The sequence below is a fragment of the Ascaphus truei genome, chromosome 4, assembly GCF_040206685.1.
Source record: "Ascaphus truei isolate aAscTru1 chromosome 4, aAscTru1.hap1, whole genome shotgun sequence".
NCBI classification, from domain to species: Eukaryota; Metazoa; Chordata; class Amphibia; order Anura; family Ascaphidae; genus Ascaphus; species Ascaphus truei.
The window spans coordinates 381419294-381435111 of NC_134486.1; positions in this window are offsets into that span (position 1 = coordinate 381419294).

The window sequence follows — 15818 nt, forward strand, 5'->3', positions numbered from 1 at the left end:
AATTGTGTAAGGTAATAGAATCAGAGCAGGGTGTAATTTCTCTTCAGAAGGACTTGGAGAGACTGGAAACGTGGGCAGGTAAATGGCAGATGAGGTTTAATACAGATAAATGTAAGGTTATGCATTTAGGATGCAAGAATAAAAAGGCGACATACAAATTAAATAGAGATATATTGGGGAATCATTGATGGAGAAGGATTTAGGAGTGCTTGTAGACAGCAGGCTTAGCAATAGTGCCCAATGTCATGCAGTAGCTGCAAAGGCAAACAAGATCTTATCTTGCATCAAACGTGCAATGGATGGAAAGGAAGTAAACATAATTATGCCCCTTTACAAAGCACTAGTAAGACCACACCTTGAATATGGAGTACAATTTTGGGCACCAATCCTAAGAAAAGACATTATGGAACTAGAGAGAGTGCAGAGAAGAGCCACTAAATTAATAAAGGGGATGGACATTCTAACTTATGAGGAGAGGCTAGCTAAATTAGATTTATTTACATTAGAAAAGAGGCGTCTAAGAGGGGATATGATAACTATATACAAATATATTCAGGGACAAGACAAGGAGCTTTCAAAAGAACTATTCATCCCACGGGCAGTACAAAGGACTCGGGGCCATCCCTTGAGGTTGGAGGATAGGAAATTTCACCAGCAACAAAGGAAAGGGTTCTTTACAGTAAGGGCAGTTAAAATGTGGAATTCATTACCCATGGAGACTGTGATGGCAGATACAATAGATTTGTTCAAAAAAAGGTTGGACATCTTTATAGATGGGAAAGGTATACAGGGATATACCAAATAAGTATACATGGGAAGGATATTGATCCAGGGATTAATCTGATTGCCAATTCTTGGAGTCAGGAAGGAATTTATTTTTCCCCTTAATGGGGTTTTTTGTTTGCCTTCCTCTGGATCAATAAGTAAGTATAGATATAGGATAAAGTATCTGTTGTCTAAATTTAGCATAGGTTGAACTTGATGGATCTACGTCTTTTTTCAACCTCATCTACTATGTAACTATGTAACTATTAGATCCTTTTTTCTGATTTATGATAGTTTTCTGTCGACTGCTGAAGGGATCGATATATACACAAATTATGCGTGCTTGTTGGTTGATCCTATTCTATACAGTACTGTATGTCGTTCTTATTTGCTACTTCTGCATATAAAAAAGTGCTACATTTTTATAGGCTACTCCATTGCACTCTCCATTTCTGTTTATATATATGTAACTGGGAATAATCAGCATAAACTGTATCAGTGAATTACATCGAGTATTAAGAGCATGCTAGTTAAAAAGCCTCAGAAGATCAAAGCTGATAAAAAATTTATTGTTAATAAAATTTTAAATAATGCCTTTGCTCAGGAGGGAACCATATTGAATCGCCAATAGACTATAATTGTTTACTTAAAAATACAGTTTAATTGCTCCGAAAAATTATGGAGCACTGTTAAATGGTTTAAGTTAATGAGCGTGCAATTGGTTTAAATCCAGTGCATAATTATGCTGCAGTTTTAATATCCCACTATTTACTTCGTCATCAGGAATTTGCTGAGAATTAATTTTTAATGTGTTTAAAGCGCTTTTAGTTTCATCATGTCTTACTAGAAATAGTGCAATAGAATTTGATTGTCGCTATGGATTTGAAATACAGTGAACAACAGGTGCTAATATAATCATATATATTTTTTTTCTTGTACTGTATAGCACTGTAGCAAAACATAGAATTTTGCAGGTACAGTGAGTCCCTGCCCCATTGCGCTTATCATTGAATCTTTGCGTCAGAATCACCGAGATCAAGAGATTGAGGTTACAATGAAAGCTATTTGAACAAGGTTTACCTACTTCAATGGCAGTGACATTACCACGGAGCTACTCCTTAAGTCAAAATACTGTGTGCTTTATTATTTTATTATTTATTACAGTGTCTACAGTATGTTGTCACCTTTCCACTGGTTTGGATGTTGAACTGATAAGTGAAGTCACAACACTGAATTGTAAACGTTTGCATTTTCATTACATTGTTTAATTAATCATATTTGGAAGTTTCTTTAGAGTAGGGGTGCAAATTTATAGGTATGACACTGCACAGAGTAACTCTAAATTCTTCCAAACCTAACACATTTGAGGAATGAGAGGGTTGAAATATGTTTCAAATGTTGTAACATTTCAGGCAGATTTTGTATGAATTGCATATTACTGCAATACTGTCATTACAATAAAGCAGTAAACCTCCATTTATGGATTTTTTTTTTTTTTTTATGGAATCAGAACTGTGGGTTTCTCAGAAGCTGAAACACAAGATTCTTAGTTCTGGGAACCCCACAGTTTTTAACGATATATAGATAATCCTGCTGTACTGTAGGTTTATATAAAGGAGAGGTGCTAGCAAGGAGCAATAATCCTATAAAAAAATAGAGATAGGAGAAAAAAGGGTTCCTCTTGCAGTTCATGCAATATATGCTCCACAGATTTTAAACAATGAGAATATATTACAAAATGTATCTTTAGTGTTTTAATGTTAAAAGGATTTGAACCAAAAATAAAACAACATAATATTTAAAGATAATATAATTTAAAAATATAGGGGGTGTACATGTCACAGCTTCTAAACACTTCTTAATTTATATTGTATCTTCTTTACTTTACTTCTTTATGGAGAATTGTATCATATAAGGTAAACAGCACTACCTGAATTGAAAATTGTATTCAATCTATTTGACATAAATGTGCATGGTGACAGGGAATCCCCACCAACTCCCAAATAAATAGATAGTGCCATATTTCCTCGATTCTAAAACACCCTTGATTGTAAGACGCACCATTGATTTAATTACAATTTTCAGGAAAAAGAAGAAAACACTACAATATGATTAATACACTGATTAAGCACCACATGTACTCCTGCAGGGATATCTAGAAAAAATGAAATTAGAGGTCGTTAGAGAAGGGAGTTTGGAATCAATCCTTTACTTACAAGGTCTATCTTTGTCTTTAAAGTCACATGTCAATGTACTGAATGCTATAGGTCAAACTGTCCTAAATTAATCCAGTGCAGTTGGTGCTGAGTACAGTATGTGATTCAAGAAAAGGAAATTCTACCAACCCAGGTGAAAACAGAATATACAAATAGGAAAAACTAAAAAATATATCAAGTACTAGCGGGTCACAAATCATTGTGATGAGGCAAAAGATCAGTGTAATGAATTGAGATGTGCAAAACTGTCCAAAGTTGTTTCGCAAAATGTTAAGCGTTTTACCCCAAAATGTGATTACATGTGAAATGTTTAGGCAAGTCTCAAAGGGCTAATAACGTTGCCCAATAAGTAAGTATTCATCTAAATACTGTGTCACCAGATATTGATTAAAACATGGTGTTTGACTTTAAGGGAAGGACTGCTGAACAAAGAATTATATACAGTATACAGATCTAGCTAGACTTACCGTCCCTGCTGCCGAATAAAGTTTAGAAATTCTCCAGCAGCGCCCTCTTGCAGCCTTGTTTTTTTCAGACCGATTCTAAGATGCATCCTGATTTCAGATATGTTCAAATGCGTTTTAATGGTTATTGCATTACTCTTGGATATCAGTAAAATGATTAAGTAAAATGATTACTTTTTGACCAATTCTGAATTCTTTGAGTGCGGGTAGACATTCTTCTACATGGAGAAGGTTCAGCGGGGAACAGATTATGGTACATCAAAGAGAGGTCATTTGTAAGCTTGTATAATCAACATGGTAATACAAATAAACCATTTGTATATACTGGGGCCTATGTTAGTAGCCTTCATTAAAAAAAAAACGCCCGCCGTTTAATCCGCCAGTTTTTTTTAGCATTGCTATCACAGTATTCAGATAGCTTCAATTACACGTGATAGCAAAATTCCCAAAACTGGTGAGTAGCCAGTGGCGTGATGATCGCCTCTCTCAAAAGGCCAAATCCAGCGATTTGTTTTAGCTGCAGAGAGATCTGCCTATCCCTGCGCAAATCTCCGCCAACATTGTTTTTTTAGTACAATTTTTAATACTAGTGTAGATGAGCAGCGGGTCTGCAGAGCAGAACTGCGTTGATTTCAGGACCGGGGACACCCTGGTTCCCGGGATACAGGAATCAGGGCATCCCTGGACCTAAAATCAATGCGGTTCTGCTCAGGAGACCCCCTACTCATATACACTAGTATTAACAATTTATAGTTAAACAGCTTCATTACCCTTGTGGCTAACCGCAAAGGCAATGAAGGCTTATCATGCCCATATAATATGGGTTTGACATACCACTGTGCAAATCAATGGGTACAGCATGGGTATCGTGGTCCCGGGGTGGGTGGTTAGGCCTCCAGGGAAGATAGCGAGGAGGGTTTGTTGACCCCTTAATTACTATAGCGGTTATGAATCACCATAGTGATTAATGGGTTAGGGGCCATAAGATTGTATTTTTTCTTGTATTCTTGCTGGCATCAAAGGACATAGACCAGCACTATGCTGATGAGGACACCCTTCATGATGGCAGGGGTAAGTAGAAAGGTTTATTTACTTTATGTATGCTGGTTGGCTAATGTTTGATTTTATAACTGGCAAATGCACTATTATCCATATCTGGATAATAGTTATTGTGCCCAATACTGTACTGTATGTGGTGGCGGAGGGTGGGGGGTTGTTGGGGTTAGAGGAGGTGTGTAGTAGGGTTGTTGTGTTTATTTTTTTTTATTGTGGGTAGATGGATTGAGTGAAGGGGGTAGTAGCCCCAAGGATGGATGTTTAGGCTTACAGGGTGGTAGCAGGAGGGTTTAACCCCTTCATTACCTTAGCGGTATTAACCGCTAGGGTAATGAAGGGGTTAGCTCAACCCACAACCACCCCTGCAAGGCCTAAACACCCACCAAGGGTCAAATACCTGTTACGCCGGGGCTGCCCACAGACCAGACCCGTCCCCTGTGCTGAAGGGGGAAGTAGGAATACACGCACCCGCAGCAAAAGGAGCATGTCCGGAGTGTGGTGATAAGCATTGCCAGGCCAGATGTATGTAAGGTAGACAATTCTTGCTGGTACCGGGTGTAGGAGTAGAATAGTAGTTGCCTTGCTGAGGTCAGGATGCGGAGAGATGAGGAGGGTCGAAGTCCAAGCTGTGATCGTGGGATGCCAGAGAATACGTAGTCCGAGGAGAGTCGAGGTCGAGAGCCAAAGGGGGTAGTTGTACGAGCCGTGTCAGAACCTGTAGAATCACCAAGAGAACACCAAACAACTTCCATACAGAAACTATATCGATCGATGAGTGAGGGCTCAGAGATGCCTGATAAGGCTGGGTTGACCAATCAGGGATGGGGGCAGATCAGAAGGACTGCAGGGAGCCTTTCCTGATTGGTGCGGCTGATACAGCCCAGGGGAGCACTGGTAGTAATCTGAGTACGCCCGCGTGGCGTTCGGGGGCGGAGCCTTACAGCAGGAGTGGAAGCTGAAGAGCGGATGCTGGGCACGTGCTCTGTAAGCTGCGTGTGCACGCAACCAGCGTTGGAGGAAGACGCACGTGTTCGCGCGGGACGGAGGGACTGCGCCTCCTACTGAGAAGGAGGGGGAGCGGTGGGACCGCAGAGGGGAGTGGCCCTGCGGCGACGGAGGGGCTGATGGCCCATGGAGGCAGGTAGGCGGAGGTTGTGTTGCGCACCCTGAGTCTCGTTTTAATGGGCCACAATTCCCACCATGTAACCAGTCATTTTGTCTACTTTAATGAAATATAACATCCAATACATTTCCCTTTAATTTAGTTTTTTTTTGTAAAAAAGTGTAATTTCTGTAACTACACAATAATGAACCCAGACATGACATATATTTTCTGAAAATAGAGGTATCCTGCGATTGGTCACTTTCAACTGTCATTGCCCCTTTCAATGCCAGATAAAAAACTAATTGTTAGATTATTCTGCGCCATATTGAAAGTACATTTCTGTGATCGATGTTGCCCTTATTGGCTCTATTTGGCTCATGTCATTCAATATCCATTTTGTCTGTTATAATCCATTTCGACTTGTTAGATGTGTCAGAAATCCAAGCCATATCCAAGGATGAGTAAATGTAATTGTCATATTTTCTTTTATTATTGCTTTATACTAACAAAGCCATGCATAAGTTAATTGGTAGCTAGGAAATGGTTATACTGTATGAGCTGTTTTTGAGTAGGTGCTTCAGAACAAATGAGATCCAACTAGCACAATGATCTGCTATAATGTTCTCCGTCCATAAAATGCTTTTATTTAGCCTGTAGATTATGTTTTATTGTTATTTCGAGTTACAATAAATACATGAACTGCCAAAAGTTCTGTCTTCGATATTTCATTTGATATTGGATAAGAAACATCCAATTATAAATAAAGAACATTTATTTTCACACAGCAGTGTGCACTTTGCCCCTTTCTCCTCCCCCTCACCTCTCTCCCATGAATTTGCAACATGTATAATGTTTATAAGCTTCCTAACGGCAGTGAAAGTGTAAACTCCTTAAGTGTGGGCAACATCATAAAGAGTGGCACCGTGTTGGCCTTACGATGTTAGCTCAACGCTATTGATGTTTTGCTCTTCCTTCTGGATATCACGACCTCAGCTCTCAGTCGCAATCATAATGAAAGAGGAGTAGGATCTTTTCAGATTGGGGTCATGTGATCATTATACTGGTGATGATATTACTCAGAATTAATAATAATTAATTATTGGAAGCCAGAAAGGTCCAAAGCACGGGCTGCAGCAAATCTTTTGGAACCTAAAGGTTTTGAACAAGTGTTAATTTTACTACCCTCTTGAAATTTTAAAATGATGCTAAAACACATTTTTTGCCCTGCTTGGAAAATGTCATCTTTATAAATCAGGTGTTAAAGAAAACAGAACATGATGATGCAAATCAAAATATTTAAAAAAAAAAAATTTTAGAAATAATTGAGGATTATTTTATACTGGTGGCTTTTTCTGAAATGGCACATTTATTATTACAACTGTTGAAAACAGTAAGGCAAGTATAATGTCAAAGAGGGAACAATTACAGTAATACACAGTACAAAATGCAGCAACAGTGTATTTTTTTCTGTATAACACATTGCGGAGGAAACTCAGCAATACTATTTCAGCAATTTCATTGTCAGTGAGGTCCCTCTAAGACTGCGCTTATAGTGCCCCCAACAGTGACGCCACGTCGCTAGAAAACAAAACAATTGACTCCGTCGCCAGTGCTTATAGTAAGCGCGACGCCGATGCAGCGACGTCGCGTCTGGAAAATTGGTAGCCGGGTCTATTTGATTTGCATGTGGCGACTGTCTCTAAACCAATCAAATTGCGCGACCCGCCCCCCCTTAAGTTATGTCACTGGCGATCGTCGCTACAAAACACATTACAACTATCGCGGGTGGCGACGGCGATGGGTGACTAACTACAGTAATTATTGAACTTCCTAATCAGTGTCTTCCTTCTGGCTCTTCAGGTATACAACTATTTCCCAAATCCCCACCACAGTACCGTATCATGACAAATGAGGATATGTTATGTAACGGGTATTCCACCCCACCCAATCTCATATATAGTGTGGGTGAGTAGAACATGTGGTGTTACCGGTGTGGTGCGTATACCTGCAGGCTCACAGGAGGTCTGAGCCTCCGCTAATGAGAGCCTGGGGTGAATCCTCTGGAACGGATCTTCTTTCAGCGCCTCCACCTATGTAGGATTCTAGGGAAGTGTAGAATGACCCTACACAGGAACCCAATCAGAAACCACACACACAGTGATTATATACTAATGACTTTACTAACATGTATTATAATAACCTGTGTCTCTCTCACAAGGAGACACTAAGGCTAAGGCCCCGCTCCCAGAGTCAGCGCACCTGCGCTGCTGACAGGCGGTGCGCTGAGATACACAGACCGCGATCTGCGGTCTGTAGGGAGCGGGAGCCGGAGCAGGAGGTGGGCGGGAGGTGGGAGGTTTGATCGGGAGGTGGGCGGTTTGACATGGAGGGGGGGCGTGGCTTGAGCGGAGGGACCCGCTACTCTCCCCCCCCTCCCTCCACGGACTCGGGCTGGAGCTGGAAGGTAAGTTTAAACACACACACGCAGGCACTCATTCATACACGCGCACACACACACACAGGCAGGCACTCACGCACTCATACACACACACACACGCGCGCGCACACACAGGCAGGAACTCACGCACTCATACACACACACACACACAGACAGAGGCAGGCACTCGGGCACACACACACACAGACAGGCACTCACGCACTGAGACACATACACACACAGACAGGCACGCACTCAGACACACACACAGAGAAAGGCACTCACCTGCTTTCACTCCACACTCCTCCCCGCTCCCCGAAGCCTCTCCTCCTCCCGAAGTTTCCCCTCCCCATTGGCTCACAGCCACACACGTCACGCGTCAACGCTAGGAAACACCATTCTCTGGTGTCTCCAGCGGCTGACGCGCTACAGCGTGTAGTGCTCTGTGCAGCCAGGGGGGACCGGGACCGGCTCGCGAGGATTCCCCTGCTGGTGGGGAACTCGCGACCCGCCGCCCACGCCAATGAGCGCAGCGGGACCGAGGCCTTACAGTGACGTCTCGCAGGACGATTCCCCGACACCAGGTGATCCCACTCAGTGTCCCAAGAACCCCACCCAATGTCCCGTACTCCTACAGAGATAGTCAATGGGTGACTGCACAGTCACTAATAACCTCTAGGCCTGTTGGTGCACATGTGTTGGTATAATACCTGCCGAGCACTCCGGTGCTCGGGTCAGCAACAAGCTTCTCAAAGGATCAGTCGGGCGATGCCTCCTTCTGATCCTCCACTGCACTCCTTGTACGTGGACCGCTAGAGCGGTCCCACTCCGGAACAGTCTCTGTGGACCCCAACGTGGGTCCAACCGCCTCACGGGAACAGCGATACTTCTCTGTGTCCCTACCTACATAAGGGGCACGTGCTGCACTATAGGCCGTCCCTATAATACAGCAACCTATGGTGGCTTGGGATACTCCTATGGGCCTAAAGGGTCAGGACCTGTCCCACTCCCCTAACTACCCACATCCCTAAGCCTCACTAACTCTAACAGCCAACGTGCTGCTAAACAAGGTGTCTGCCTGTCAGACCTCACAGCACTGCCCGCTGTGACTCTGACAAGGCAGCACTCCAAACTAGGGGCCGCGTCCCTCTCTAGGACCTCCCTAAGCAATTACCCACTCAACTAGTGGGGAGTTGGGGCCTACCTGGGGTGTAGGTACCTATATGGGGCAGAAGCTGCACTCGCTCCCTGCACCCTTACTTCCCTACAGCTCCCTGACTCCAACTCTCTGTCACCTTCCTTTCCCAGCTCCCACTAATGTAAGTGACAGGGTCCCTAACCTGAGGGCTGCCCCTGGCAACACTCACCTTACTGGGGAGCTGAGCTATCTTGGACCAAGGGGGTGCTGGCCTAATACAGGGGATCCCAACTCCTGTACCCTACCTCCTTCCCTGGGCTGCTCCTTCCTCTGACTTTCCTCTGACTGACTCACGCAGCTCTCTGCCCGCGAAATGTATCCAATTCCTCTCAGACTCTTGGCCCTCATTGGCCACACTGTACCACCTGGTGTGCCTGGCCCTAAGCCTCATGGGAATTGTAGTCCCGAGGCCCTCGCGCGATCTTCTGCGCATGCGTGACTATCTCGGGCCGCCGGGGACTCACTGCGCATGCGCGACCCGACGCAACATGGCGGCTCCCTAGGCAAGAGTCGCCGGAGATCTCCTGCACTCCGGCGAGCTCCCTCTTCGGCCCCCACCCTCCGGAATGGCCGTCGGGTCTGCCACTGGCCTCTGGCAGTACCCGACAGCGTCCGTGGCCACGGAGGCTCCCTGGGGGGTCGAGGGGAGAAAAAGTTGACCTGGCTATACTCTCCCCCTGGGGAAACATCCAACGCCCTCGCTTGGGGAACGACATACCCTGACATAAGGTTACACAATAAAAAATTGCATGTCATAATTGGTACACTTATCAGGTCGAATTTACACATCAGGTTACATAATACATCACCCTCAATAATACCCGAGACTGGCTGAGACAATGTGTGGGGGGCCCCGAACTGAACATGTGGGGGTACCTCACTTTTGCGTCCGTGAGCCTCCCCCAGAAAAAATTCTTGGAGAGCACACTCTAAAGCGACAGTTACTGGCTCTTCGCTACTTCCTCCCCCTGGTGGAAGGAGTAGCACAGTGTCTCTGAAGCAGACCTTTACCCGGTCATCCGCGGCAGGGATGCGGTAGACCATGAGGCCAGGACCTTTCCCGCGGTCCACTACCTGAGGAATGGGGCACTCCTTTTTGAGCTTAAAGGAGGCAGCTTTCCCTGATTCTCCCTCCACACAGTCTTTGTCCCCATAGTTTTGCGAGGCTTCCACTGGGAAGCGAAAAATGGATAACGTCTCTTTTCTCAAAGTCTCTATTTCACCTGGCAGGGGGTAAAAGGTAGATACCTTACCACTGCGGGGATTCCCGGTGGCCAACAGGTCCTCGGGGACGCTGTCAGTTTCCACCTCGGCTATATCGGGACCTGTCCCCAACACTTCTGGGACAGTCCACTCACTGGCTCGAAACTCTGGAGCGTTGGATCCCAGTCCTGGGACCATTTGGGTCGGAGCGCACGGGCTCACACTACGCTCAGGAGCCGTAACTCTGACCTTCTTCACGGCCACCTCCATCGGAGTCTGTGGGGGGCAAGGGGGTTCCTTACCACTCGGCTGGCTGACGATGGGCTTCTCTTCTTCCGGAAGGATCGGCGGTAGACACTGGTCCACTCTCTCCTCTGGACAGCTACCTTCTAATGAGGACACCTCCGCCAGGACACGATGCAGAGGGGAGCCCTTCGCCCGGGTGACCAGACTTAAGGAACTATCGTGCTCCGCGGTCACCTGGAGGCTCACCCCCAACACCCCTGAGGCAGTCGACTCACCCTTGTCGTCTGTAGGTACTGGTCCCCATTCTAGGACCGATGGTACCATCGTAGTAGACCGGACGGGTCGTTGTAGGGCACACGGGCCCACAGCAGGGTCCGCAACATCTGGATACACCTCCTCTAGGGCACACGGGCCCACAGCAGGCTCTGTATCCGCCGAAATAGTTGGTTCGATGATTTCACTAAAGGAAGACGGGGGTATAGACACCTTACCCTGTGACTCCTCTGTCTCCTCTGTATCACCACTGGGGTGGTTCGCCGGTAGGCGCATCGCCACCGATGGGACTTCAACCTCTTCCCCGGAGGATATCACGATCGAATCCTCCACAAGGTAGTCACCAGATTCTTCTGTAGTACAGCCAATGGTTGTTGGTACGAAGCTGGCGTGCTCCGGTACCTCCACTGCGGTCGCGCTCTTCTCCGCCACAGGTTCATTTGGCTCCTTAGCTGGCTCTGTAGGCTGGGGTACAATAGGCATCAAGAAAATTGCACCGCAGCAATCACATTTAGGTTCCCACGCCAGTGCACCTCTAGAGCAGTCACAGGTGGGACTAAAGCACTGTACACCCGGTTCTCCGCCTACCTCAGTCATCTTGAAGTTTAGCGGTAACTGGGACATGTCGGCTCCGTCGACATAGGCTTCTTGCAAACAGGGGCACATTAGCATAAGGAGATCTATTCCTGGCGCTCGCCAGGGCACATACACATTAGGGTGTATCCCCTGACAGTCTATCTCATCCTCATCCTCAGAGATCAAAGAGTCTATCACAGCTTCATCCTCAGAGAGCAAAGAATCTATTACGGCGTCAACGTATGGTTGAAGATAACCGGGCTTGCTCCCCCTGGTGGAATCTGAAGGAAGGGCACTTTCTACAGGGGAGTGGTTTTGGCTCTGCACTGAGTCACTCACATCACAGGGGAGGTGCTCTGATTTTCGCGCAAAACCCGGACAGAATGTTGCGACATCTTTCTGTGCAGGTTGGCAGTCAGCAGCATGTGCGCTCTCCTGATTTGGCGGGAGACGCCATTTTGCTTGGTCTGCGTAAACTAGGGGGTACCCTTCTGAGGGGCCCCCGGGAATGAACAGTGCGGACGGTGCCTCTGCCAGGCATATATTCTCAGTGTGGGTTACTACAAAAAGAATGGTTTTCCATGTGGACGAGGGATCTTGTTCCTCATCTAAGACACATGTCCACGGCCACTCAGGAATTTTACACATATACTCCCGGACCTTCATTGTGGGTATAGTTACGGGAATGCCTCCTACCGCCACTACCTGTCCAGGGTCTAGATATTGCCTCAAAGCCCAGGCAAGTACCTCATGTCCGGACTTCACAAACATGGTGACAAAAATAGGGACGGGACAACTTGAAAAAAAATGGAACAGGGCACCCCAGGTGGTATCTCAGCAGCGCCTCCAAATGTAACGGGTATTCCACCCCACCCAATCTCATATATAGTGTGGGTAAGTAGAACATGTGGTGTTACCGGTGTGGTGCGTATACCTGCAGGCTCACAGGAGGTCTGAGCCTCCGCTAATGAGAGCCTGGGGTGAATCCTCTGGAACGGATCTTCTTTCAGCGCCTCCACCTATGTAGGATTCTAGGGAAGTGTAGAATGACCCTACACAGGAACCCAATCAGAAACCACACACACAGTGATTATATACTAATGACTTTACTAACATGTATTATAATAACCTGTGTCTCTCTCACAAGGAGACACTAACAGTGACGTCTCGCAGGACGATTCCTCGACACCAGGTGATCCCACTCAGTGTCCCAAGAACCCCACCCAATGTCCCGTACTCCTACAGAGATAGTCAATGGGTGACTGCGCAGTCACTAATAACCTCTAGGCCTGTTGGTGCACATGTGTTGGTATAATACCTGCCGAGCACTCCGGTGCTCGGGTCAGCAACAAGCTTCTCAAAGGATCAGTCGGGCGATGCCTCCTTCTGATCCTCCACTGCACTCCTTGTACGTGGACCGCTAGAGCGGTCCCACTCCGGAACAGTCTCTGTGGACCCCAACGTGGGTCCAACCGCCTCACGGGAACAGCGATACTTCTCTGTGTCCCTACCTACATAAGGGGCACGTGCTGCACTATAGGCCGTCCCTATAATACAGCAACCTATGGTGGCTTGGGATACTCCTATGGGCCTAAAGGGTCAGGACCTGTCCCACTCCCCTAACTACCCACATCCCTAAGCCTCACTAACTCTAACAGCCAACGTGCTGCTAAACAAGGTGCCTGTCTGTCAGACCTCACAGCACTGCCCGCTGTGACTCTGACAAGGCAGCACTCCAAACTAGGGGCCGCGTCCCTCTCTAGGACCTCCCTAAGCAATTACCCACTCAACTAGTGGGGAGTTGGGGCCTACCTGGGGTGTAGGTACCTATATGGGGCAGAAGCTGCACTCGCTCCCTGCACCCTTCCTTCCCTAAAGCTCCCTGACTCCAACTCTCTGTCACCTTCCTTTCCCAGCTCCCACTAATGTAAGTGACAGGGTCCCTAACCTGAGGGCTGCCCCTGGCAACACTCACCTTACTGGGGAGCTGAGCTATCTTGGACCAAGGGGGTTCTGGCATAATACAGGGGATCCCAACTCCTGTACCCTACCTCCTTCCCTGGGCTGCTCCTTCCTCTGACTTTCCTCTGACTGACTCACGCAGCTCTCTGCCCGCGAAATGTATCCAATTCCTCTCAGACTCTTGACCCTCATTGGCCACACTGTACCACCTGGTGTGCCTGGCCCTAAGCCTCATGGGAATTATAGTCCCGAGGCCCTCGCGCGATCTTCTGCGCATGCGCGACTATCTCGGGCCGCCGGGGACTCACTGCGCATGCGCGACCCGACGCAACATGGCGGCTCCCTAGGCAAGAGTCGCCGGAGATCTCCTGCACTCCGGCGAGCTCCCTCTTCGGCCCCCACCCTCCGGAATGGCCGTCGGGTCTGCCGCTGGCCTCTGGCAGTACCCAACAGCGTCCGTGGCCACGGAGGCTCCCTGGGGGGTCAAGGGGAGAAAAAGGTGACCTGGCTACACTTATGATATACGATGTTAGCATCATCCCTAAACCCCAGAAACATTTGTACTCTTAACGCAGCCCAATATTAAGCAGCAGTCTGCGGTGGTCTCATTTTTATTTAGCAATTTACATTTTTACTTTCATTAAGATATATTTTTTTCCAAATTTCCAAAGCTGTTTTTATTTCTAAAATCTGATGCTTCGATATGGAGATATAATTTAACCTGCATTTTTACTACCCAATCTACCATCAGATTTTCGTGTACATATAGGATTTTGGTTAAAAAAAAAATCACGGAAAAATTGCAGATTGAATTTTGACTAGTTTGCCCATCTCTACTCATGAGGCAAGTTATTAACAATATATGAGTTAAAGGGGAGATTTTTTCTTTCAGATGAAATGTGTGTTACAGAGGTGAGAGGAAGCCCACAGTAAGAGATAAGACATTGCTGACATACTCTGAACCTTTATTTGGAAGTCCAAATTCCCGCTGCACCAAAAAGTTGTATTACCTTACATTGTGTGTTTTAGAGGATGCTGTTAGGTTCTTGCTACTAAAATGTTATTGTTTACTTACATTTAAAGTTTAAAAAGCCTTGTTTTATTTCAATTTCTGAATGTTTATAAATATTGGAATTCAAAACGCAACAATTCTTGTTTGCATTGTGAGGAAAAGTACTTGAGTAACTATACCTGCTGTCACAATAAAGTTCCCTCTTCAGGCTTTATAATAATAGAAATTCTTTGAGAATGTGTTTGCATACTGTAGTTGTATGTGTTTTGAAATATGCCACTTGTACGTTGAATGCAAAAATCTGCATAACAGCTGCTCAGCCCCAGCCCTCTACTAACTTACTGACATAAACAGTAATTATATATATCCCTTTAGATCCACATGTAAATGCAAACAGGATTTTGTTTATAAAGTGAATTTTGATTAAGGATGTTTTCATGGATAGTTGTGGTTATGGCCAAAATTTAAGTTCTATGAATGCAAATTGTATACTTTCTGGTGCTTTGCTTTTGGGCCCTTAAGGCAGCAACATTTGGAAAACGGATTGTTTATGTAAACAATTATCTAACACATGGTGAGAGTTCTTTTTGGAGTTCAACCTCTCCTGTTTTCCAAGATATTAATATTTTAATTTGTCAGTGCTGTAAATGTAATATCCAATATGGCCACCAGGGTGACCAATAGAAAACTGCTGCACAATACAGTACTGTATTCCTGTCATCTTTATGGTTGCTATTGGCTGCTAGGAGGCTACTCCTGACAGCCATATTTTTTCTCACAGGTAAGTATTCTTATTTAGAAGATTACAGCAAAGTTTTACTCCAAGGGATCATCCAGTTCAGATAAAGTTAGAAAAATAAGAAGTACTTAAGTAGTACATACAGTATTCCTGCTTTTAGATTCATACTGTATAATGGTTTGGCTTTTTCTGATAATGATGAAGGAGTTCTGTCCTTAACCGTGCGTGTCTGATTGTGTCAGTTTTATAAGATGTAGATCTATAATTCTGCCAGCTTGTAAGGGGACTGTGGCTGTGTGACGGACAGCTACTGTATCACTGAGAATGCGTTAATGTCCCAGTATGTGGCAAACAGCAGTTATTATATAGGCATTTGTATGTTATTGTGAGTATTATTTTTTTTAAACTACATTTGTATCAAAAGTTTTTACAGGGAGTGAAAAATAAAACATTTAAGGATGTTATAGAAATAAAGATGCAGCGGCCGTTATTCGAACATTTACCTGGGTAAATGTTGCGTTATGCCACGTAGTGTTGCCAGATGTTCCTTTGCAGAAATAATGGCC